The sequence below is a fragment of the Cygnus olor genome, chromosome Z (genome assembly GCF_009769625.2).
Source record: "Cygnus olor isolate bCygOlo1 chromosome Z, bCygOlo1.pri.v2, whole genome shotgun sequence".
NCBI lineage: Eukaryota > Metazoa > Chordata > Aves > Anseriformes > Anatidae > Cygnus > Cygnus olor.
The window spans coordinates 13,517,618-13,540,662 of NC_049198.1; the positions used below are offsets into that span (position 1 = coordinate 13,517,618).

The 23,045-nt window shown below is 40.6% G+C and overlaps 1 long non-coding RNA gene across 3 annotated transcripts in view; it reads left to right on the forward strand.

Annotated features, from left to right (window-relative positions):
- LOC121061286 overlaps nucleotides 1-23,045 on the forward strand; it is a 137,651-nt gene that overhangs the window by 94,587 nt on the left and 20,019 nt on the right. The window contains exons 6-7 of one of the 3 annotated variants that reach the window (XR_005815029.1): nucleotides 4,474-4,553; nucleotides 10,250-12,228. The exons of the other annotated variants lie outside the window; for them this stretch is intronic. This is a non-coding gene — a long non-coding RNA (uncharacterized LOC121061286). Of the gene's footprint in view, nucleotides 1-4,473; nucleotides 4,554-10,249; nucleotides 12,229-23,045 lie in introns of those variants that run through there. 3 annotated transcript variants of the gene reach the window in all.

The window sequence follows — 23,045 nt, forward strand, 5'->3', positions numbered from 1 at the left end:
TGTTGATGTTCACCACAAAAAAAAAAAAAAAAAAAAAAAAAAAGCCATAATAGTCACAAGAGCCTGAGTAAATATAGTGGAACTATTGCTCTTGCAAGATGGGATTCTCATGTTCTCAGCTCAGTTTGCTTATTGACTCGTTGCGTGACCTTAGAGAAAGTGTACTAGAACAGGGATTGACTTCATCAGGCTAGTGACTAACTCATCTCAGCCTTGTATGGGTAAAAGAAGGGCTTCTGTGTCAAAGAGATACACCCCCCCCACCACCTCCCCAGTCCTATTCAGCTATTTTCACTGTTCATTGGGCTTTACTCTGAGTTTTCTTTGAAGAAAACAATGCCATCTTTTATGGATGAGAGGAGCAGAGTTTGTCAGAACAGAGAGATATAGGAGAGAGGTTTCCATCTGCCAAAGATTCAATCCAACATTGATGGGAAAATCTAAAAGAAGCTCCTCCAAATGTTACTGATTCATGTTGTAATATTATTTGAAAACAGAAGTATCTGCATGTTCGTCTCTCTGCATGTTCATAAAGGACTACCCTGAAAGGCTCACATCTCTTAGCCTTGATTATGAAAGAAATATCTAGTAGCTCTTTTCTGTGCTGTATTTTGATAGTGAGCTTAGAGAGTGTTTGCATTGGAAAAATGCCCAGAGAACATTTTATTGGTCACATTCAATTTTAAAATGGTTTATATCTCCCCAAACCCCAGGTTTACAGTATTTAGTATTACTAATGGGATGGTAAGATTGCCAAGCATTTATCAGCATAGAGGTATCAGAATGGAAATAGTAAAATGACACATTAATCTTTGAGCTCTCAATATGTCGCCACAGAAACACCCGCTGTCCATTATCCAGCTGCTATGAAAATACCAAGTTCTTAATAACAGACACTTTGGAAGAGAGGTACAAGTGCCGGGGAATGAATATTGCAGTTGGCTTAAGCCTTCCTTTCCTTGCTCATCTTCAGTCACAACCAGTTTGGTCTCACAGGCAGCACTGCCTGCCTCCCATGAAGGTAGGTCATTGCCAGGCTATATTTAAGAGGGGAAGACAAGAGACAGTTTGTATTTTTTTTTTTTTTTTTTTGGAATAAAGCCACACTAAGTACTCCTACACAGGGCATTTGGTCTGTAATGACAGCAGAGCTCCCACTGGCTTCAGCTGGCAGTAGATGAAACTCTCAGGGACCTGACATTTACACACAGTGGTTAAAGCTTTAAGGGTGGGCAGGGGACAAAGTCTCAGTCTGCCTGTCAGAAGGGCTGTGATTTTGCAGCTAACACCACTTCTAGGCTTGTGTGTCCCCCCCTCGCCCCAGGTCCTGACTATACTCATAGCCTAGTCTCTAAGGTATGAGTGTGAAAATGGAGAAACCACTGCATTTGAAATTCCTGGTGGCACATCTTTATCTGATGAGAAGGGAGCTAGCATCAGCAGCATTTTCACCTGAGCCTCTATGAACCTAAATCGTTCTGCCTGCTCAAGCTGCTTCCCACAGGCTTTACTGGGTAAATAAAGTTTAGTTAACTGTTACCTTGTTAAAAAGCCTTCTTATGTCTGGATGGTAGAACTGGAACTGAATAATGCAAGCGTGAAGGTGCTTTTGCCTTTTACTACTGCTGGCAAAGCTGATTGGTCTCTGTAGTAAGCAAGTCCAAAGGGAATTTTCTCCCTTATGACTGGGGAAAAAAACTTTGTCTGGCACCAAATCTTTTTGGATATATTGGTTGGTAATCTTTCTGTAGAAAGAGGGCCTCTAGTACATTTTCTGGCATACTAAGGAGCAGGCAATCCAGTGTAGTAGGTTCAGCTCTTTTTGGCTCAGTTTACTCCTTCAAATCTGTGTTTAGTGAAGGAGAAGAAACAACTGTTCCCAAGCTAGGGTCAACCCCCTGCCCTTGCTTGACTAGGAACTGTGCTGGAAAGAGTAGCGCAGTGTGCTGGCGGATGGCTCTGGGTTGGAGCAGCATCTCATGCGCTGAGTATGGTACCAGTATTTTCCAGAAGCTCTTAACGAGCAGTGAAGCTGCTGCTCTACTACTTGTCTTCGTGCAAGTGGTGATGATTTTATTTGTGGAATAGGCAACAGGGTAAAACGGAGATTCCCTCTTTTTATCCAAATATTTTCAGAAATAGAGAGCAAAGAAGGCTGTACCCAAGTTTTGTCTGCTTTAATATGCAGTCCCATTTTTTGTGAGAAATTGCACATGCACTTTCCGTGATGAATAAGGGATTTGATGTTAACTGGTACATATACAAGCTTACAGTTCTTTGGCATGCCTTTGTATTAGCACTGTTGGCCCATCTCTTCCAAAAATCAGATCCCACATGCAAAAGTGTGTTTAAGTCAAACTTTCTCTGTGAGACACTTATTTTAAGCTCCACAGAGGCTTTGCAGGTGTGTCAGAAATAACCAGAGCTCACATAGCTGCAGGGAAAATAAAAAGCTCTGTTTATTCACTTAGTGATCTGGCTGCTTGTGTCATCCACAATGTCAGACAAAAAGTCAACACCTCTGTTTAACTCATGTTTCTACTTTTTATGGACCCGGTATCCTTAAGTACAACTGATACCTGCTGTATATCTTACAAGGAGTAGGCATGTCTGAAAATCACAGCATCAGTTCTACAAACGATCTGAGCATTTGTACAGTGCCTGTGCATTAACTTTACTACTCCAGGGCTATTCCAGACAAGCATGTGTGCAGATAGTAATGATTCTTTGGATGCATTCTAGAATGGAAAAAAGCCCCCTTCTACCAACCTTGTAGATTGTTGGATGTGACTAGCCCAGAGCTTTTTATTCAAGGATAAACACAGTGTCTGGTGATGACCTAACACAGCACACTGTGGGGGAAATCACTAATGCCCACACATTTGTTCTGTTGGGCACTGTGACCTAAGAATAAAAAGTCATCCGTGGTGATACATGTGCACTTTGCAGGGATTAGCCCATCTGTATCTTTCCATTTTATTTTTATTTTTTGTTTTTTATAAAAAGCCAGCTTCATGAGTGTTTCAGCACTCGTGATGATTACTGTATTGTGCATCTGTTAAAACTAATGATGCAAAGAATTTCCAAAGTTCAAGCACTTTCCTCATTTGTGAAAGCTCAAATCTAGAACACTTCTGGGAACTGAATGAAAATTTCCGAATTAAATTGGTAGGAAAATTGAATTAGGAGGTGGTTTTTGTAGATGATGTTGTTGTGTTGTGTTTTGTTTTTTTTTCATGTCTTCTAAGAAATGAGAATTAAATGTCCTACCACAGTAGGATTACACATAGTAGACAAGAAATAGTTATAATTCAGAGGTAGGTAAATAAAAGGCTTGATTTATATTTACTTCTGGATGCACAAAATGAGTCAGTGCCTCATCTTCTCAGTGATAGGAGTTGTTTGGTTTTTTGTTTGTCTTTAGTACTGTGGATATGGTATCTGTTTTTATCCTAGGTAATGCACTCCAGTTGTATATATGTATTTATTTAATAGAGATTAAACTTCAATTCTAAGCTTACAGCCTTGTCCAGATCTGTCTGTAATGAAGGACCAGGCTGCTCTCACCATCTCTGTGGTCAGCCGAAATTGTTTTCCTGACCTGATCACCTAACATAAGCTAACTGCTGAGGTTGACTGCAGCAAGGCATCTATTTCAGCAGAGGGCTGGTCTAGGCAAGGAAAGTACTGCATATTGAGGTAGTGCATGGTTTGTGTTGCATTCTTGCTCTGCATTAACTCCCCATGGCAGTGTGCTCAGTGAGCAGATGGTATGGAGAATAACTCTGCTCTGAAAATACCAAACATATCTGGCTTAGAAAGCAAAGGACTTTCCTTGTGTTGGGAACTGCAGGGTTGCAGTAGTGCTGATTTTTCTTAGTAAGAAAAAAGTTGTTGTTCCCCACCACAGTACTCTAGAGCAAACTTTTAGCCATCCATCAGCTGACCATTCCTCTGCAGTGTCCAGTAATGGCAGGTGTGGCCTGAAGATCCCAGATTCTGTAGCTGCTTGGCTGCTTTTGAAATCAAATTCCTAGTCCAGAAAATCCCCTAGTCCTCACCCAATCTTAGGAAAGTTTAAAATTGAAGATTGCTCCAGCTCTTAAGGGAAGGCAGTCTCCCAGTGAGCTGAGAATGAGACCAAGCTGGGTTGGACGGGTTTGACGGAGCACCTTGCACACCTGCACAGAGGAAGTAACGTCAGCCACTGTAATTGCAGTTATATGATCCTCCCTGGTTAATACTGTCTTACAGAGGCTCAGCCACAGCTGGATGAAAAGAGATTTTGGCTAGGGGTATCATTTGAAACTTTAGGAACAATTGCTGAATAAAAGGCATCTCCAAATACTTTGTTTTGCTCCGGTGAGCACAGTGCACTGGTACAATCATCAGAAGTAAATTCCCAGTGTCCTTGACTTCTCCTCTTCACTTTCTATTTCACCCTTAGCTTTTGGCTTTCCTCTCCTTACCCAGATCTCTGACTATGGCAGCACTAGAAAAACTGTATGTTTGTGTCTGGAAAATTGTGGAACTGCAGCCTGAAGTATCTGAAGGTAAAACCTGCTCATTTGGGAAGCTAATGCTGTTTCATACTCCTTCCCCTTCCAATATAGTGGTGGAAAGTATATCTGGTGAAAGAAGCTTGACAAAAGAATTAACCATTGTCTTACAGTATTCACTCTTCTGACCTATAAGTCCTAAAATTAAAGAGAATCCTGAAAACATTTTCTGTGGGATCATAGTCTTAATAATGTGGATTTTCCACTTAGGTCCAGAAGTACATCTAATGGTAGCAGGGACAAAGCTGAGTAATAACAAATTTCTGGATCATGCCCTAATAAAGAACAAGTTTGGGAACAAGTTTGCGCTACATTTGGGCACATCTGAATTGATGTGGTGAGATTGTCACAGTACTCCCTTGTCTCTAATGAAATAGCTTTTCCAGTTCTCTTGGCAGAAGAAATATGTGAAGGATCTTAAGGTGGGGAGGAGCAGTGTCTGTGGCTCAGCTTCACCTGCTTGGAGGTGTCTCACCAACACAACTTTACTCTGCCCTGACAGTCAGAAGCACAGCAATTATAAACAATGTCTTATAAAGCAGCTTAAGAAGAAGACCAGGACTTTCAAAACCTAAATAGGACCCTAAATGGAGATTAGCCATGGCATCTCCAGCCTCACAGGCATTGCTGCAGATATTTCATTCATCTGCATTTCCGAGCTTGTGGCACACACATTTTTAATGGTCTAGGTTGCATTATGAACTGGACATCTGAACTGAAATGCAGACTGGCATGTTTAAGAACCGCTTAACACCAGACAGACATGTCCCTGTTCCAGAAGGCACACAACCCTGCAGTTGGAGGTGGCTGCAGTGTCTCTGCGGACCACCTCGGTAGCAGGCTGCCATGTGGGCAGAACAGGTGGTTGTGGGTGGCAGTATCACTTACCCACTGCCATTGGGATGCAGTCACCACATCACACAGTGAACTGCTTTAGTAGCAGGTGTCTGCCCAAGATTATGATCCACACAGGCATGGGATTAGAGCAGATTGCTGGTCACAGCCAACCGAGGCCGTAAGCAATTGCTGCTCATATGAGGAAATAGGAATTTTCCTGTGTTAGGAAATAGGCTGCTGTAGCTCATATTTGGTATCTTTCACTTAGCACAGAGCAACAGAATGCAACAGCTAGTGATCAAGAAACTTAAGGAAATGCTTTTAACATATGAATAAATACATATACTGCCAAGAGGACATTCAAGGAATTACAGGGCACAGATTGCTCTGTGAACATCTTTAAGCAAACCAAACCTGAAAATATTTTCCATATAAAATTCTTTAAAGGTAGAAGGGAACAGATTAAATACATCTTTCCTGCAGGATGGAGCACTGTTCCGTATATTTCAGCACAGTGCAGCCTTCTGTTCACTGCAGATATAAAAGCAAAGCGGGCGGATGGGATGTGGCAAGCTCTGGAGCTGCACTGGGCAGGTAGAAATAGCCTGAGAACAAATGACAGTGGGAAGACATAGTACTGCTTGGTCCTGTGCAGCTCCTTGCTGTGCACATCAGCACCGTAACTCCACGAGCATGTAAACAGGCATATGTGAGGCCAAATCTGTTCACTTGACTTCTCAGAAGATGTGGGTTTAGCAAACACTCACAGCTTGTAGACTCATCTTTCCATCTCCCAGAGTGCTGGGGACACTGTTTCAATTGGAGTCCTGTAAACTAACCTGTCTAGAAATGGTCAATGGGAAAAGCCAACATTTAAGGATCAGCCTACATGGATTTACTGTGACCAGGGAATCAGTAACTACATTTCTCTCCATCTTGGGTCTGAGGAAATGTGACTGTTTCAGTAGGAACCATGTGATAAGGCACAAAAAGTTCCCTTTAAATGAGGCTTAGGAGGCATGTGTACAAAACCATGGTATAACTTTCATTATCCTTGAACAGTACAATACAGATTTCAGTTCATGGGTTTAACTTAATAATTTTCCATAATGAATTATAGAAGAACCACTTTGACAGGTAAATTCAACCTTGCTTTATTCCTTTTTTATAAAAAGATCAGCACTTAAATCGCTTTTCATAGGAGCTGCATTGTACAAGGGAATAAGAATCTCTGCCACATTATTTAATGCTATCAACTCTGTACTTTTAACTACCAGTTTCCAGTACATAGGCAATACCTTGCAGAATTCAGCTCAAAATAAATCTTACCAGAGAATACAGCATGTTGTCTCTGAACCTGAAATTTATATGAATTTTTGCTACTTTGAGGAAACAGAAGTATGCTCAGCACCTTCCATTACTGAACATTAAAAAAGTGTCTGGACAATTCTGTCATAAGTGTTTCAGTATCACAGTCTTTCTCTGCCAGAGGTTAAGGATATTGGGTAAATTGCAGAACTGACCTTGAGCACGGATTTATTTCATAGTGTCTTAAAAGAGATTGGTAACATAGAATCATAGAATCATAGAATGTCTCAGGTTGGAAGGGACCTTAAAGATCATCCAACTCCAACCCTCCTGCCATGGGCAGGGATGCCACTCACTAGATCAGGTTGGCCAGAGCCCCATCCAGCCTGGCCTTGAGCACCTCCAGGGATGGGGCATCTACAACCTCTCTGGGCAGCCAGTGTATGTGCCTCACCACCCTCTGAGTGAAGAAATAGAAAACAATAAATAGTAACACCTAACTAGTTTGCTTGTTTCCTTGCTTACTGCAAAAACTGTTTCTAATGAACACTTACCTGAATTCATTTGTTCCTAAGGTCAACACACAGGTAGGAACAGTATGTCCATTAATGACACCTCTCAAACATATTTTCTGCTGTTGACTTTTGGCTCATCTGGATACTGTGCCTTTTATTAATGGAGAACCACAAGAAAAAAGCTCTTCAAAAGCAGCAGTGGTCTAGCAGCCTCTCTTTCCATTGTAGAACTGCATGGCTGGTTTCTCGTGCTGAAACAGGTAAAGATCACAACAGGGTTGTATGCTACCCTTGGATAAATACTCTAAAAACCAAGACAGTGACATGCAGGTGACAAAATTGCTTGACATTCAACAGAGCTTCCATGGTTAAGCTGAAAGATTTTATCTTATTTACTTGTGGTAGGGAGTACATCTGAGGATAATTACAAAATGCAGAACATACTCTGGCATTTAAATGCTCTGTTTAGATCTCTTTAAATTCTGGCCCAGGTGAGAACCAGATCTGCTGCTATCTCAGTATTTAAGGCTTAACAGCAGCAGAAATACACATAATGCACAGAAACCTGTCAATGATGCCATGTTTTGCAAGAGTGGTGTTAATTTTGAAGGCTTTTGTGATTCCTGAGAACTTCCAGAAATGAAGCACTTCAGACTCCAAACTGCTGCCTTTGCTCTCCATTTATTATAGATGTGGAGGGCCAAATTTGGAACTGATGCAACTCTCTTGATTTTTTTGTGATGTGGCCGAGATAAACTTTGCCCTTTTAACTCTTGTTTTTCTTTCCAAGCTATGTTGAAATGCTTTATTTCTGTGTAGTTTTTTGTTACAAGGAAAACATACTTGCTCTGCACTTCTTCGTATCACCATTTTGATGTGCCAAACCCTTCTTTTCTCTCTCCAGGCAGTCTCTAGAGTGCCTGGAAGAGCGTAACAGCTCATTGACTTGCAATGTGATTAATCCTTGGATTAGTCAAAATATGATGCAAACAGATCCTGACCCAGTGCTGAATGTTGTTCTTGCCTGTGCATGCAGTGTTAGGTACCTTACAACTGTCTCGAATTGATCAGGACATCCGGATTTTGTAACCTCATTTTATAACTGTTCCTCTCTCTCTAATTCCATCCTGTGAAGTTCTGAGGATATGTAACAAGAAGCCATCCAGTTACTATTCCTTGCAGCTATCAGCCAGTGTCACCTGCTTCTTTGGCATCATCATGCAAGCATGCACTGTCACACTCCCTGCTGGAATCTCAGCTCGCGGGTTGAGATTCACACCATCACTCAGCCTGATGAGAGTGTTGACTCCTGGAGCCAGAGCTGTGTTTGGGAGCACATAAAAGCACTGGAGTCCCCTACGTTTTGGCAGGACTTCAAGGACTATCCCAATGAAGCGATCTTGACAGCATAGTTGTAAACTCCACAGGCCCCAAGGGCTCAAACACCATGATATTTATGCTACGAACTGGATTGCCAAGATAGTATTGCTGTTTTGCAGACATCAGTCTCTGGGTAAGAAGCAGCATTTCTCACACCTGTTAATTGGCATTTGAAAAAATTGAGACTGGCTGAAGTGGGCAGCATGGCTGAGAAAGACAATGCATGCAGAGGCTGTATCCGGTGTTTCTTCTGTGCTCTGTTCAAAGGGACTTCAGCTGCATGGGTACCACAAATATTTGTGAAAGCCAGTATTAACATAATGCATTATTGACATTCCTGATATATTTAGGACTGTGCTTCTACAGTCCTTTCAGTCTTTATTACAGCCTCAATCTATTTAAAAAAAAAAAAAAAAAAAGGTTTTCAGAGCTTTTAAATTAAAAACAGGTTTAGGAAGCAGCTAACTATATGATAAACTACTGTGAGATTTTAAGATTACATGCAGGCTTTCAAATTAAGCATAACCTAAGCAAAATACTTTGCTGAACTGTATCCTCAGTGGTAATACTACCTCTAAGTTAGCTTCTCCACAATGTTTCACTGGACTGATCTGATTGTAGTAGTAAACCCAGGTATCTTTGTGTTAGAAACAAATAACTAAGCATTAAAGCCAGAGGGGTGGAGTTGGATGCTTTTTGGCAGGTAGTGCTGCTGCCACTTCAAGTACTGTCAGGTAAGCAGAATTGCTGACTATTTCTTCTAAAACAACCAGCACTGAAATTAGTTCATGAAATTAGGTATTGACAGCCGATTTCAGACTCAGCCTCTTGAAGTAAATAGAGCAATTATCACCTTTGAGAACTACTTTCTAAGTTCATTTGTGGGTAAAAGCCCTTAAGAACTTCGGAAGATATCTTTGCATTACTCAGCTGTGAACTTCAGTATCATTTCCTGAGAACAGCAAGCGTTACATATAAAAAAGTTGGATCATGGAGGGCATAATTCTGTGACCCGTAAGATCCTTCTGTAAGCAGAAAAACAGAACACACAAAATCCTGCTCATAATTCTATTTTTCTAGTTTAAAGACCTGATTTTTTTTTTTTTTTCGGAATAAACTCATTTTAATTTGGAACAATTCCATTCATTCTGAACAAGTTATAATGAAAATACAGTCCGTGTCGGTAATATGAGAATTTCAACCAACAGGAAATCAAACCCCAAACCATCTTGAAATTATTCAGTCCTATGTAAAATATCTGAAGTGCTCTCATCAAACAGTCAGCAGCAATTCATCAGATTCCTAGGAAAAAATCCCCTCTAATGAATGTAAGAAAAATGAGAACAAAGGGTAATATTTTTGTAAGATAGAAATAGCTGAAAGCAGACATCCTAAAACATTCCGTAATAACACTGCTCTCGTTTTCTACTAGCGTTTGTCTCTACTTCGAGTGAGAGATGAGAAAACAGCAGTTTAGGCTAAACTCAGACCTGTTGTCATGATCGGGCACCCGTCCGTCACTGCTCTGACTTTTTGCTCTTTTACCTGCATTGTGCAGGGTCTACCTTTCCACCCTTCTCATATTTTCTCTCTCTCTCTCTCTACATTTTTTTCTATGTCTCCCACCTCATGTAACCTTCTGTCTTTCAGAGTGACCCCCTCCAGCTTTTGAAAACGGCACAAACAGGAGGAAAACGTGCTCAGGAAGCGGGATTTGGGGTCAATTCGCCCCTCCAGGACGATCGAGCCCGGCCGGACGGGGACCCGTCCAGCCCCGGCGTGGACCGCGGGCCAGCGGCACCCTCTGGCGGCCGGCGGGGCACGGCCCCGATCTCGGCCCCGGGCTGCCTCCAGACACGGCGTGCGACCGGCAAACACAGCCTCGAAGCTCTGCTGCCGGCTGGCTCGATGGCTCAGAGCCTTAGGGAGGTTTTGGCCACCCCCATCATAACCATGGGTGGGCGCAGAGTTGCTTGCAGGTCTCTTTCATCTGCTTCAGTGTAATGGTTTTTGGTTGTCAAATTCATTTTAGGCTTTTTCGTTAAGTCCAGTACTTACCCTGCGTTATATAAGCGGCTTGAAAAAATGTTGGCTGTGTTAGGGGCCAAATGCCTGACATCAGAATTTAAAGTGCAAAAACGTTTACATGATGCGAGCCTACTATTTCAGCTGATGCTATTTTAAACCTACAAATCCCTATTTATTGACTGAATATTCTTGCCACATACACTTGTGTAGATTTTTACAAAGGCGGGAAGTGCTAAGAGCCTCTGATCAAAGCTGTACTCAGTGCAACCCGAATTCTGAATGCTGGTTTGAATTTCTTAGGCGGCTCATATCTTTAGAAATTGCTGCAGGTTTGCGTTGAGCCAAAATTTCGGACACTGAACACTGGAAATGTTGACCTCGATTGGGATATTTGCTCCTGGGCTTCTTTGTCTGGCAATAAGTCAACATGGGAGTTTTCAGCCTTTTCTGATATATGGGTCCTTTCACTTGTGACTTAAAGCCATTGGCAACAGTCCTGTTTTCCTTAGAGCTCTTTCAATGAACCGCGAGCCTGAACTGCTGTACTTGCTATGATTGAAGTGATCTTATTGTACAGCTAGGCTTCGTTGCTCGTCCAAATCATAAACCTCTGGAGGTTACATGTTTTGACATCTTAGTAATGTGCAGAACCACTTCTGTGATTCTGTGATTCTATGATTCTATTTCTGTTTCTTCCAAGCCACTGTAAGAGAGCTGTTCTTTTCCATTCTTGCTGAAGCTTTGTTAGCTTGAAATGCCCTCTGCACAGTTCTATAAGAAAGGACCTTGCTGTAGTTATTTGAATTCATCTCAGAGTTGAACATAAAATATTAGAAGGATTCCTTTAGCAGTGTTGAAATAGCATAAGTGGGCATATCCTATGCTGACCATGCATGTGATATTCCCAGCAACTGACTGACATGCCTTCAAAAGATCAAATTCAGCCTTCCTTGCATGGTATAAGATAAAAATCTGGCCTAGGATTTAACTGTACCTGGTAATTAAGTTTAAAGAACAATAATGCCTCGCAAACCTCTCCAGGCCTACAGTAAGCATGCTGGAATCTTGGTTGCCATTTCTGCAAACTGTTTACAATTCACATACCTCTACAAATCCAGTCCTGATCTCAAATTGCTGCTCATAAACAACATAGCAGGGATTTGATGTATGAGGGCATGTTCTGAATTCCCCTTCCCTAGCAGTAGCATGGCTAGCTTCTAGCATTAAAAACCCTCTTATGTCTCTTCTTGTTACAAGCAGTGCTCCATTAACTACTTGAATACATCTGGTGGCCAATTTTTTTTGATTATTATTATTTTTTATTTTTGTGACTAGTGGCAAGAAGGCAGATGTAACATTTTATTCTCTTCTGCGGCTGCTAGCTGTCTACAAACGAATATTTGTCACAACTGGAGGCAGGACAGCCTCTGTTAACCATCCCAGAATTTCTCCGGGATGAGCCCATCAAAGCCAGATGTTGTTAAACTTCAAAGCATGGTACAAAAGTGATCCTTCAGGCTGTGCTCTTGATTAATTTTAAAGTATCAGTATTTCTTAATGAACCTCAGTAGTGCAGTGATAATTAAAAATATCAGGTAAACTACTGTTTCATGTGCATGTGTGTTTCACTTTTAAATTGGGTTGGGTGGAAGAACTTTGTAGGACATGTTCAAGTAATGAAGGAATAAATTGTTTGTTTGCGTTTGCTTGAATTAGACAAAATTAAGGGCTCTATCCTCAGTTACTAGCCGTTTCATGAGGGCAAACAAACATGGTCCCAAGCCTGTCAATATTGAACAAGCATTCGGGCAATGCTCCTTGATATGCTGTTTAACTCTTAGTTACTCTGTGTGGATACAGGATTTGGACTCAATGATCCTCAGGAGTCCCTTCCAGCTCAGGATGTTCTATGATGTTATGATGTGTTACCCTGGGGAACTCAAGAATTTGCAGAAGTCAAGTTTGAGCTGGTTTTAAATGGAGTTGCTTGGCCACTTTCCATCATCTATCAATGGTCATGGTCATATGGAGAGGTCCTGGGTGACTGGAGACTTGTCAATGTGACACCCATCTATAAGAAGGAGGACCCAGGAAACTACAGGCCTGTCAGCCTGACCTCGGTGCCAGGAAAGGTGATGCCATCTTGAATGGAATCACACAGCATATGTGGGACAACCAGGAGATCAGGCCCAGTCAGCATGGGTTCATGAAAGGCAAGTCCTGCCTCACCAACCTCATCTCCTTCTATGACCGGGTAACTCGACTAGTGGATGAATGAAAGGCCATTGATGTAGTCTACCTAGACTTCAGGAAAGTCTTTGACATGGTCTCCCCTAGTATTTTCCTGGAGAAGCTGTCAGCCGATGTTTTGGACAGATACACTCTTGGCTGAGTTAAAAACTGGCTGGGTGGCTGGGCCCAGAGAGTGGTGGTGAACGGAGTGAAATCCAGCTGGCAACCGGTCACCAGTGGTGTTCTCCAGGAGTTGGTGTTGGGGCCCATCCTCTTTAATATCTTTACTGATGATTTGGATGAGGGTATTGAGTGCACCCTTAGTAAGTTTACAGGCAATATGAAGTTGGGGAGAAGTGTTGATCTTCTAGAGGGTAGGAAGGCCCTGCAGGAGAATCTGGACGGGTTGGATTGATGGGCAGAGGCCAGTGGGATGAGGTTCAACATGGTTAAGAGCCGGGTCCTGCACTTTGGCCACAACAACCCCATGCAGCGCTACAGGCTTGGGGCAGAGTGGCTGGAAAGCTGTGCAGAGGAAAGGGATCTGGGAGTGTTGGTCGATGCTTACCTGAACATGAGCCAGCAGTGTGTCCAGGTGGCCAAGAAGTCCAGTGGCATCCTGGCTTGTATCAGGAATAGTGCAGCCAGCAGGACCAGGGAGGTTATCATTCCCCTGTACTCTGCTCTAGTGAGGCCACACCTCGAGTACTGTGTTCAGTTTTGGGCCTCTCACTACCAGAAAGACATTGAGGCCCTGGAGTGTATGCAGAGAAGCTGGTGAAGGGCCCGGAACACAAGTCCTATGAGGAGTGGCTGAGGGAACTGGGGTTGCTCGGCCTGGAGAAGAGGAGGCTCAGGGGAGACCTTATTGCTCTCTACCACTGCCTGAAAGAAAGTTGTGGGGAATTGTGGGTCAGCCTCTTCTCACAGATAACTAGCAATAGGACTAGATAAAATGGCCTCAAATTGCACTAGGGGAGGTTTAGGTTGGAAATCGGGAGACTTTTCTTCTCAGAAAGAGCAGTCAGGCATTGGAACAGGTTGCCCAGGGAAGTGGTGGAGTGACCATCCCTGGGGGTGTTTAAGGAAAGGTTGGATGTGGTGCTCAGGGACATGGTTTAGTGGGTAATATTGGTGGTAGGGTGATGGTTGGACCTGATGATCTTGAAGGTCTTTTCCAACTTTAATGATTCTATGATTCTATGAAATATTCTAGTAGGCTATGCTAGACCACAGTACAGGTGTCTATGGAGATACTTGCTTGATGATGACAGAAGAGGACAAATGGTTCTTTATGATCCTATGATTCTATGAATTGTGTTTGAAGACAGATTTAGGGGCAGGAGAATTGGGATAGACAACAGGGAAAAAAGAATTATGTGAGGTCAAGAATGGAAGCAAGTGTCTCTCATTTTACTTTGTTCTCTTTTACCTGTGTTTAACCCGAGGTACGTTTCATGAGTTCACAGAAATCAGGGGAAAAGTTCCTGTCCCTAGGTAAGGTTGTTCCCAGTGACTGTGGATTTGATGACAAGTTATTTCTAAGTGACAAGGACTGGGAGCCTTAAAGGGATGAGAAGTTATGTACATCAAATATGTATTCAGTTAGGAATATCTTTCTTAAATGTAGCCTGGATACCAGCTGTAGAAGCCCTTTGTCACTGTTCTTGGCTTGTTATGTCTCCCAAGAGTGGCTTTACTCTTGCCTGGGGCAACTGCTATGGACTGGGGACAATACAAAAGATTGTGATAGAACAGAGAGCACAGGCAGCTCACTGTGAAATGGCCTTTATGTTATTTCTGATTCACAAGAATGATGCTATAAAGACAGAAGTTTTTCATCTTCATTATGCTTCTCATGTTCATTTAAACTTGTTTTAACCCCTAATTGGTTAACTTTTTCAGTGGAATGAAATTGAGGTTTATGTTTGCATGTCCTTGGGAGGTGGGTAATTAACCCTTTATGAGATATGTGTATCTGGTATTTGGGAAATACATTAGCAGAACATACTTTGCTGGCTCAGGAGCTGAGGAACAACAGACAAGTAAGTACTAAGAAGTCTTACCTTAAAGGAAGCTGTGTTTAAAGAGAAGAGAAGGATGTGTATGAAGGATGTGTGTGCAGAGAAGGATGGGTATAACTTTACAAAAACTAAATAATGCTTCAGGAATGTGTTGGAACTCTTTGAAGAAGCTCTTGGTAATGTGACCGTGTTAAATTCCTGCTGATTTCCAGAAGACTTTGCACAAGGTTTCTCACAGAAAACCCTCATCTGTGATAGAACAAATTAAAGGTTCTTCATGGATTAATAACTGGTTATAGGCAGAAGCAAAGAGTAGGAATAAAAGTCAGCTTTTAGTTTAGGGAAGTCACCACTGGAGTCCTCTTAGGATCTGTCCTAGGGCCTGTATATTTTGACATACTCATAAATGATGTAGAAGAAGGGAATGAGAAGGGGGTGACAAAGTCTGCTTGTGATAATAAATTACAGAGGGCATTTGAAACTAGAAACAGCTATGGAGGATTACTTGCCTCTCAGGAGGATCTCATGCTGGAGAGTACAATACCTAATGAAATCCAGTGCTGCAAAACATGAAATGATGCATATATGGAAAAAAGAAGGCAAAAATACAGGCACAATGATGGAATTAGTACAGTTATTGACTCTCAGGAAAGATATTCATCACATGTTTCTGTAAAAATGTCAGCTCTCTTTGTAGAGTCAATTATGCATGGAATATTAAGAATTACAAGGAAAGAAAAAGTATGCAAAAAAGGAAATACTGTTATGGTACTAGAGAGACCTGAACTGTATCCTAACCACTTTTTCCAGTTCAGAACTCCTGTCACTGACAAGACTTAGAAGAACAAAAATAAAGTATTTCAAAGGGCAGCAAAGATGACCAAGAATTTGCAGCAACATCTGTACAAGGTTGAACTACACAGACAAGTATTGTGCTGCCTGCAAATGTAGATAATTTAGAGAGGGAGATGAATGAGATGACTATAAAACCAAGAAGAGTACAGAGAAGGTACACAAGGAGATGGTCCACTCTTCTTCATGATAATACCAGAACTGGGAGACATTAATGAATCAAGGAAGATAGTGTCGGATTTGAAGTTGTGAGGAGTTAGTTCTTCACACGCTCTGAACTGTGGAAAACATTGACATGTCTGTGAATGCTGAAAGTTAGTGTGGATTCAAGCATATGACAAGATATTTGAATAGAGGAAAATGAAAAATTCTCATCATAATAATATTTTTAATAAATAATTTACAAAATTTTCAAGAGCTGTTTGACACAAAGTAACATCTTTGCCGTGGGTGTTTCTGAGCCAGAATCTGCTAAAGGCAGGGAAAGCACTCTGGGAAGGCCTGTAACTCTTCAGGGGCTGTTCTTGGATAGGGATGCTGAGAAGGGCAGATCCACAGTGTGACCTACCATAGCATACTGACATCCTTGTGGCAAAAAGAGGTAGCAATGGGAACAACGAGGAAAAAGTGAGCTCAGAGCATGGGCTATGAAAGATCCCAGTAACATGCTGAAATTGTCAGCCCATGCAGGCATCTGGGCTGCTGTACCTTCACCACTGTTCTTACCGTGTAACAACAGGCAAGATTATAGCTTGCAGAAGGAGTGCATCCTTGGTATTATCTCCTGGTTATTTTTTCCTTGTATTAGTGTATAACACTGACCGAATATCCGTGACAATAGCCTTTTTTTTCCACTAGATGTCACACAAAGCCCGGAATTGCAGTAATTCTGCTCAGCTTGCACTTCTTTCAGATACAAAGCTTTATTAATTGTCTCTAAAATGAAGGATTTTATTAAATATTATTATTATTATTATTATTATTATTATTTTTTTTTTATGTGTATGCCGATATTTGGGATAGTACCACATAGTATGCTTAACATTTATTTATCAGTCCAGATTTCATTAGAATTTAGTGTTAGAAGCCGGAATTTCTTTAAGGATCCAATTCAAGCAGATTATCAATGTCTCACTGGGCCACAGTGGACCTGAGTGAACAAATCAGCTTAGGAGCTGGTGCTTCTCAGGCTGTAATGCAATTCAGTTCTGGGATTCTTTTCACAGTCAGTCACAACACGTTGTTTTTAATGGTGTTTTTTTTTGTATGTGTTTTTTTTGTTTGTTTGTTTGTTTGTTTGTTTTTGGAGGGTTGTCTTTGTATGGAAGCCTTTTGCTTTCAAACTTTCAATTCTTCTCTCTAAACATATATAAGATCTAATATAAATGTCCTCACTTGCTTGCAAGTTACCCTGCTTGAAGTGGAGTGATCTGCTTGTTACCTTTTTCACTGATAGCTAAGAACTGCTGATTCTGCTTCAGGAGAGATGTCAGTGCTGGATGCACAAGATAAAAGCCGTCGCAGTTACTGACTCTATAATTACCACAGTGCCCTGGAATTCTCTTTCTATGGTACCCAGGCAGAAAATTTTGGGAGCCCCTGCTCTGAAAGTTGATAAGTTATATTTGAAGTTAAAGGGTTTTGGGTTCTGGTTTTTTTTTTTTTTTTTTTTTTTTTTTTTTTTTTTTTTTGGTTAGTTTAGCTTTACAGTAGCAATGCTTCTCTAGAAATTGCTTTAAAAGTTTTTTTTTTCCTTTTTTTTTTTTTTTTTTCCAATAATATGGCAAATGGCCATAAAAACTTTTCATTTGTTCTCCTCTGCAATACAGGTCAGAGATACAGCCATCCAAGTGGTAATGAACCTATTCAGAAAGGCCTCTAGATCTGTTGAGTGGAGTGCTTGTTTTCCCAGAAGTGTTTTGTTCTAATGATTAATCATCTCAAAAGAAAAGTTGAATTTCTTACTTGATTGATTGATTGATTGATTTTGCATGAAACATACATAAACATCAAACTCGTGCATCTCACATGTTCAGACTTTGCCTCAGTATGGCTAGACAGGATGGTGAAGCAATGTCCTGCTGTCTGGAGAGCCTGGGAGATTGAGTTGGGGTGTTCTGCTGCTTGTTTGGGGCTCTGTGACCCTTGCTTGTGCAGAATAGTACACAGCCAAGCATGAGATGTGTGGGTCTTTGACTTGGTCCCAATAAAATAAAATCAGCTAACTATATAGACCAAGGAATTCATGCCTTAGTTTCTAATTTTAAAGATAAAAGATTGCTCACCATAGAAACCTGTCGCAGGGTAAAGCCTTTTCTCACACAACAAATTTAGGAGCATTTAAACGTAGGACATGGCAGTTTGGTGCAGAAAGTGGGACCACTTGGGTTATATCCATGGAGTGCAAGCACAGGATGAGAGCCAAGTCTGGGTGCAGCATGTTGGGGACCATTCTGGTCAATTTTGAACCTGGAGGAACAAAGAATATGGGATGCTTATGCAGCAGTGCCTTTTCAGTGCTGGCTAAGATGAGGGTGCTGCTGCCAAAGTAATAACAAAGCATACTGAAATGGATTCAAAAGGATTAACGCCAGATGGAACGACATAAACAATTCACTCACTTCCCTGCATAAAACCTTTCTTCTGCTTGAGTTGTGTCATAGTTTCTAGAAAGATACCCAATCTTCAGTGATAACTGAAAATCCATTGTGACCATGTATGTGTTGTTCTGGTAACTGATTACCTTCATTGTTAAAATGTATGTTCCTCTCCACATTGAATTTATCCAGCTTTATGTAGACACTAGACTTCATTATGCCTTTCCATGTTAGGCTAAAGATGACCAGAACCAAAATTAAGGCATAAGAATAAGGTTATTGTATGTGGTCTATAGGGTCACAAACTTTAATAACTATCAGGGTTATCTACATGGTACAAGTTTATAGAACAATGCAGAACAAAGAGCCTGGAAACCAAATTTAGATTACTAGGAAGAAAGCTTATGTTCAAAACTTTTGCTGGTTTTCTCTCCAAGTGTCTGTTCAATTTGAGCTTAAGAAAATAATATAAAAAATATTTAAAGTAGTATTTATTCCTGTTTATTCCTTTGGTGGAAGAGGAAATCTCTGTATTTTCTCAGCTCTGCCTGGTAGAGCTTTTGGTAAAGTTCAGGTGAAGAGAGTTGTCTGCTCTAGTTATCTTTATCTGAAATCATAATTTTTATTTTTTTTTTATTTTTTCCCAGGGGTGATGGTGTCTGTGTAAGCCCAGATAACCAGGTAAATCCAGATAATCCAAAATATCTGCCCAATAATTTGTATGTGTTTCAGAGCTTTAAAATAAAACAGACTAACAGCTTTCCATCCTTGCTGCTGGTTACAAGATTTTTAGTGCTCCCTGCTTTTTCCAGGGCTATCACAAAGTTGTCTTCCCTCTGGAGAATGAAAATCCATGCATATTTTCAACTTGTTCTCAGCAGCTGCTGCCAAAAATCTGGAGTTCTTTGACTTCATATTTCTGCTTATGCCATGTCTCAGGGGAGTCTTTCTAGCAGGCCTGGGGTGAAAGAAGCATCAGGGACTTTGACAGTACAATGTGTACTGAGGGGAGATTTACCATTTAGTGGTAAGAAAACAGTTGAGAAAGTGGTTTAGATACTGATCTTCAAGTTAGAAAGGAGCAAAATCTGGGAAGGCAGAAGGAAATGTAGAAAAGTGTGGGAAGAAAAGAGGTTGTGAGAGATATTTGAGACAGGAGTGGAAAGAATACTGTCTAAGTTTTGAAGGTTTTGAAGATACCTGAATGAGCTGATGAGTTTAGCAGCACTTTGGGAAGGTGGGACGATGTCAGGAGGGGGCTTCCCCAGTCAGTAGGTCTGGCCTCCTGTGGGACACCATCTCACTTAATCTCAGTCCAGCTGTATCTTGAAACTACTTTACTCTTGCCTCATGTCCTGTTGGAGAACTTGCTCAGACATTTTACTCCTTTGCTGGTTACTAATGTTTTCTTGAGTTTCACATTAAATTTGCTCTGACCCTGTTTGCAACTATTTTTTTTTCTTATGTTAGCCCTGTCCTTTATTTAAAATAGCCTTTTTCTCTCCCTCGTTTTTACCATGGCAATACAATCATACACAGAAATCATTCTCTCATCCATTTTCTTGAAGTGTTTACTTTGCACTCTCTGTTTTCCTCATCATCCATATTGCTGTCAATTGTTTTATAGTTTTGTGTCCTTATTTTCAATTTTTGGTTTTATGTTTTTGCATCTTTCTTAAATATTTTCCATTTAAATTAATACATTCGTAGATGTTTGAAAACCATTGTTGATTATCCGTGAAACCAGCATAACACATTTAGGAAGAATTGGGACTCTATAGTTGTAATTTTAAGCACCTGTAAACATATCTATTCTGTCAGAAAGACAACCAAATCTGCCCCATGCCTTTGTAAAGTAGATTTTAAAGCAGGAATAGGTTAGCTTAAGGACAGTGATTTTACCATTGGTTCATATTCTGCATTCTGCTCTCTATGCAGGTATTTTTTTTGTTATTTTCTACCATTACAGACCGTTCTTTTCCCATCTTATGTGGAGGTCTTGAACTTCTGTAACAGAAAAAAAAATGCTTAATAGAAGTACTGTGTCAATTACTACTACTCAATTACTGCATTTTGCATTTCAGAAGAACCTAATAGTTCCCTTTTTTTTTTTTTTTTTTTCTCCAGAGTTTGTTTTGCAGATTGAAAATGTATAAATGTATTTTCTTCCAAATATCTCACAAAATGACACCTGAGTAAAAAGGGCTGGGAAAGCATCAAGTTTCCAGAGTTAAAAGAGTTTTTCTGTTCCTTTGGTGATTTGTTGCCATTGTTGAAAAAGGCCTGTTGGGATTTTGTTCTTTTGATGTAGAGATCTAGATGAAAAAAAAAAAAAGATGAATATTGTTGGTTTAATAAGTACACTCAAGCCTGATCCAATACACTGTGAAAGCAGTGGAAAGAATTCCATTAGCTTTTATGGGCCTGATTTGATGCCCTTTAAACATTAGCATATCCTCTAGTGCAGCAGTTGATAAACTGCTGCTGATTGCGGCCTTTGAAAATGGTGTATGTCAGGGTTTTTATAACTTCCAACAGTATTCCACCAAGTTAATCATTATGCACCAATATCCTTTTACAAAGCTAAGCAAGAGAAACATTTGCTCTATAGTGTATTAGTTATGTTTTTCCTTTTGCTGGTATCTCTTTAATTGCACTTTCCTTTTCCTATTTATTATTTATCTCTGTAATTGTATTCTTTCGGTATGCATAACCTATTGGGATATAGTTTGTATGAAAGGCACCGTAGGAAATAAAGTTTTATAGCATAAGGAATTGTTTTTAAATGTTGGACATATTGGCTATTGATTTCATTTTTATTGCGCTCCGAAATCATAAGCCACTTCAACAGCAAATTCTCATATCCTTAACAGCAAATAAGCAATGAAGAAATGAATAATACATTTTATTTATGTTGCTTCCTGCAAGTTCCATATAAGCCCACCGGGTGAAGATTTAATTTTGATTGCACTGTGTAGCTAGCAGTCACACATCCATAATCTACCACAAGGTAAATAAGATAGCTGTATTGCTGCATTAAAAAAAAAAGAAAAGAAAAAGAAAGAAAGAAAGAAAAAGAAAAAGTGAGGAACTGTGCTCCCATTGAATAAGGCCCTTCTTTTTGTTTTTGAGTTCAGTTTTTATCTAGAGATCCCACTATGGCCAGGTATGATGAGCTGTTAGTTCAAATGGAGGTGGAAGGAGTTAAATTGTATTAAGGAAATCACTTTGGATAGTCAGACCATTAATTTAGGCATCTGACTTAACTAGCTTTGAAAATGAGAGTTATGTGACATCTTTGCAGGTGAGGTACGTGTGCTAGAACAATCTCTTCCTTACTGCTATCACAGTCATTGCAGCATGTACCAAACAAGCCTTAAGAATTCTATTTGACTATTATCAGCATTCTCATAGTTATCTGGATGGTGGTACAATTGAGTTACCAAAATACTCCCTTTCCAATTCAACATTATTTTCCATAGCTCATTTCTTCCATTCTTGCTAGCAAAAGGATCCAGTAGTAATATGAGCTGTTTCGGTGTGTATGTGCATGTCTTTAAACAAATATGGTCTTATCTACCCTTCATTGCCTTTGCTGAAAAGAGATTTTTTTGTTCTACTATCAAAATAGAAGAACACAGAGCATAGTCAGTTAAAAAAAAAAAAAAAAAGTGAAAAGTCAGAAAAAGAGACACACGTAGGATCAAGATAATGGATTAAAATACTGTTTTTGTGACTTTTCAGTCAGTAGCAACCTCGCAGTAAGCTACAGACACTGAAGAACCCAAATACTTGTATTTACACTTTCCAATGAGTGTTTTGCTTTGAGTCTAGCTGTGCTAAAGATGGAGAACCCAATGCAACAAAGAACAGGTTCTGAGGTGGCCTTTTTGATGCCCAGAACCACTCCTGTAGCACAGATGGGGCAGATGGACTATCCATACCAAGAAGGCCCCAAAGACCTGGGCTCTACTGAGTAGTTCTGACCCTGCACAGTTGCTTTTCATTTGGAAGCTCAAAGCTCTAGAGCTCAGTTTTGTCAACAGCTATGCTGGTGTAACGTTCATGGCCATCCTTCTAAAAAACTATCAGCCCCACCGACAGTGATCTAAGAGCTAGGCGCAGCCAGTACCGTCAGAGTATCGTCATAGAATCACTGAGTCATAGAGTCATAGAATATCCTGAACTAGAAGGGACTCACAAGGATCATTGAGTCCAAATCTTGGGTCCCCAAAGGAACATCCCAAAAATCAGACTGAGAGCATTTTCCAAATGCATTACCAGTACTGTGGGAATCAGAGCTTTCTTTGTTGCCCAGTACTTGTATATGGAAAAATTGTAAGTGGATCGTAGAATCATAGAAGAATGAAGGTTGGAAAAGAACTCCAAGATCATCTAGTCCAAAAGTCCCCCTACCACCAATATCGCCCAATATCACTGGGGCCTCATGAACTCTTTTTGTCCTACAACACACTGTGATGCTTTTTCCAGCCATGTAAGGGCTTCCACTGAAGTATAAGGTCGCTCATATTCTTCATTAGTACTGTTTCTGGCTATTTGTATCTGTTACCTTCAGTCATGTTTCTGAGCTTTCCTTCTGATGGCATAGGGTAAGAACTGAGTACTCTTCAGTGTAAGCTTCACAGTTGGGTTAATCTCATGATTCCCGTACATGTGGCTCTCAGTGTGGGACGGTAATGTTTCTAATAATGG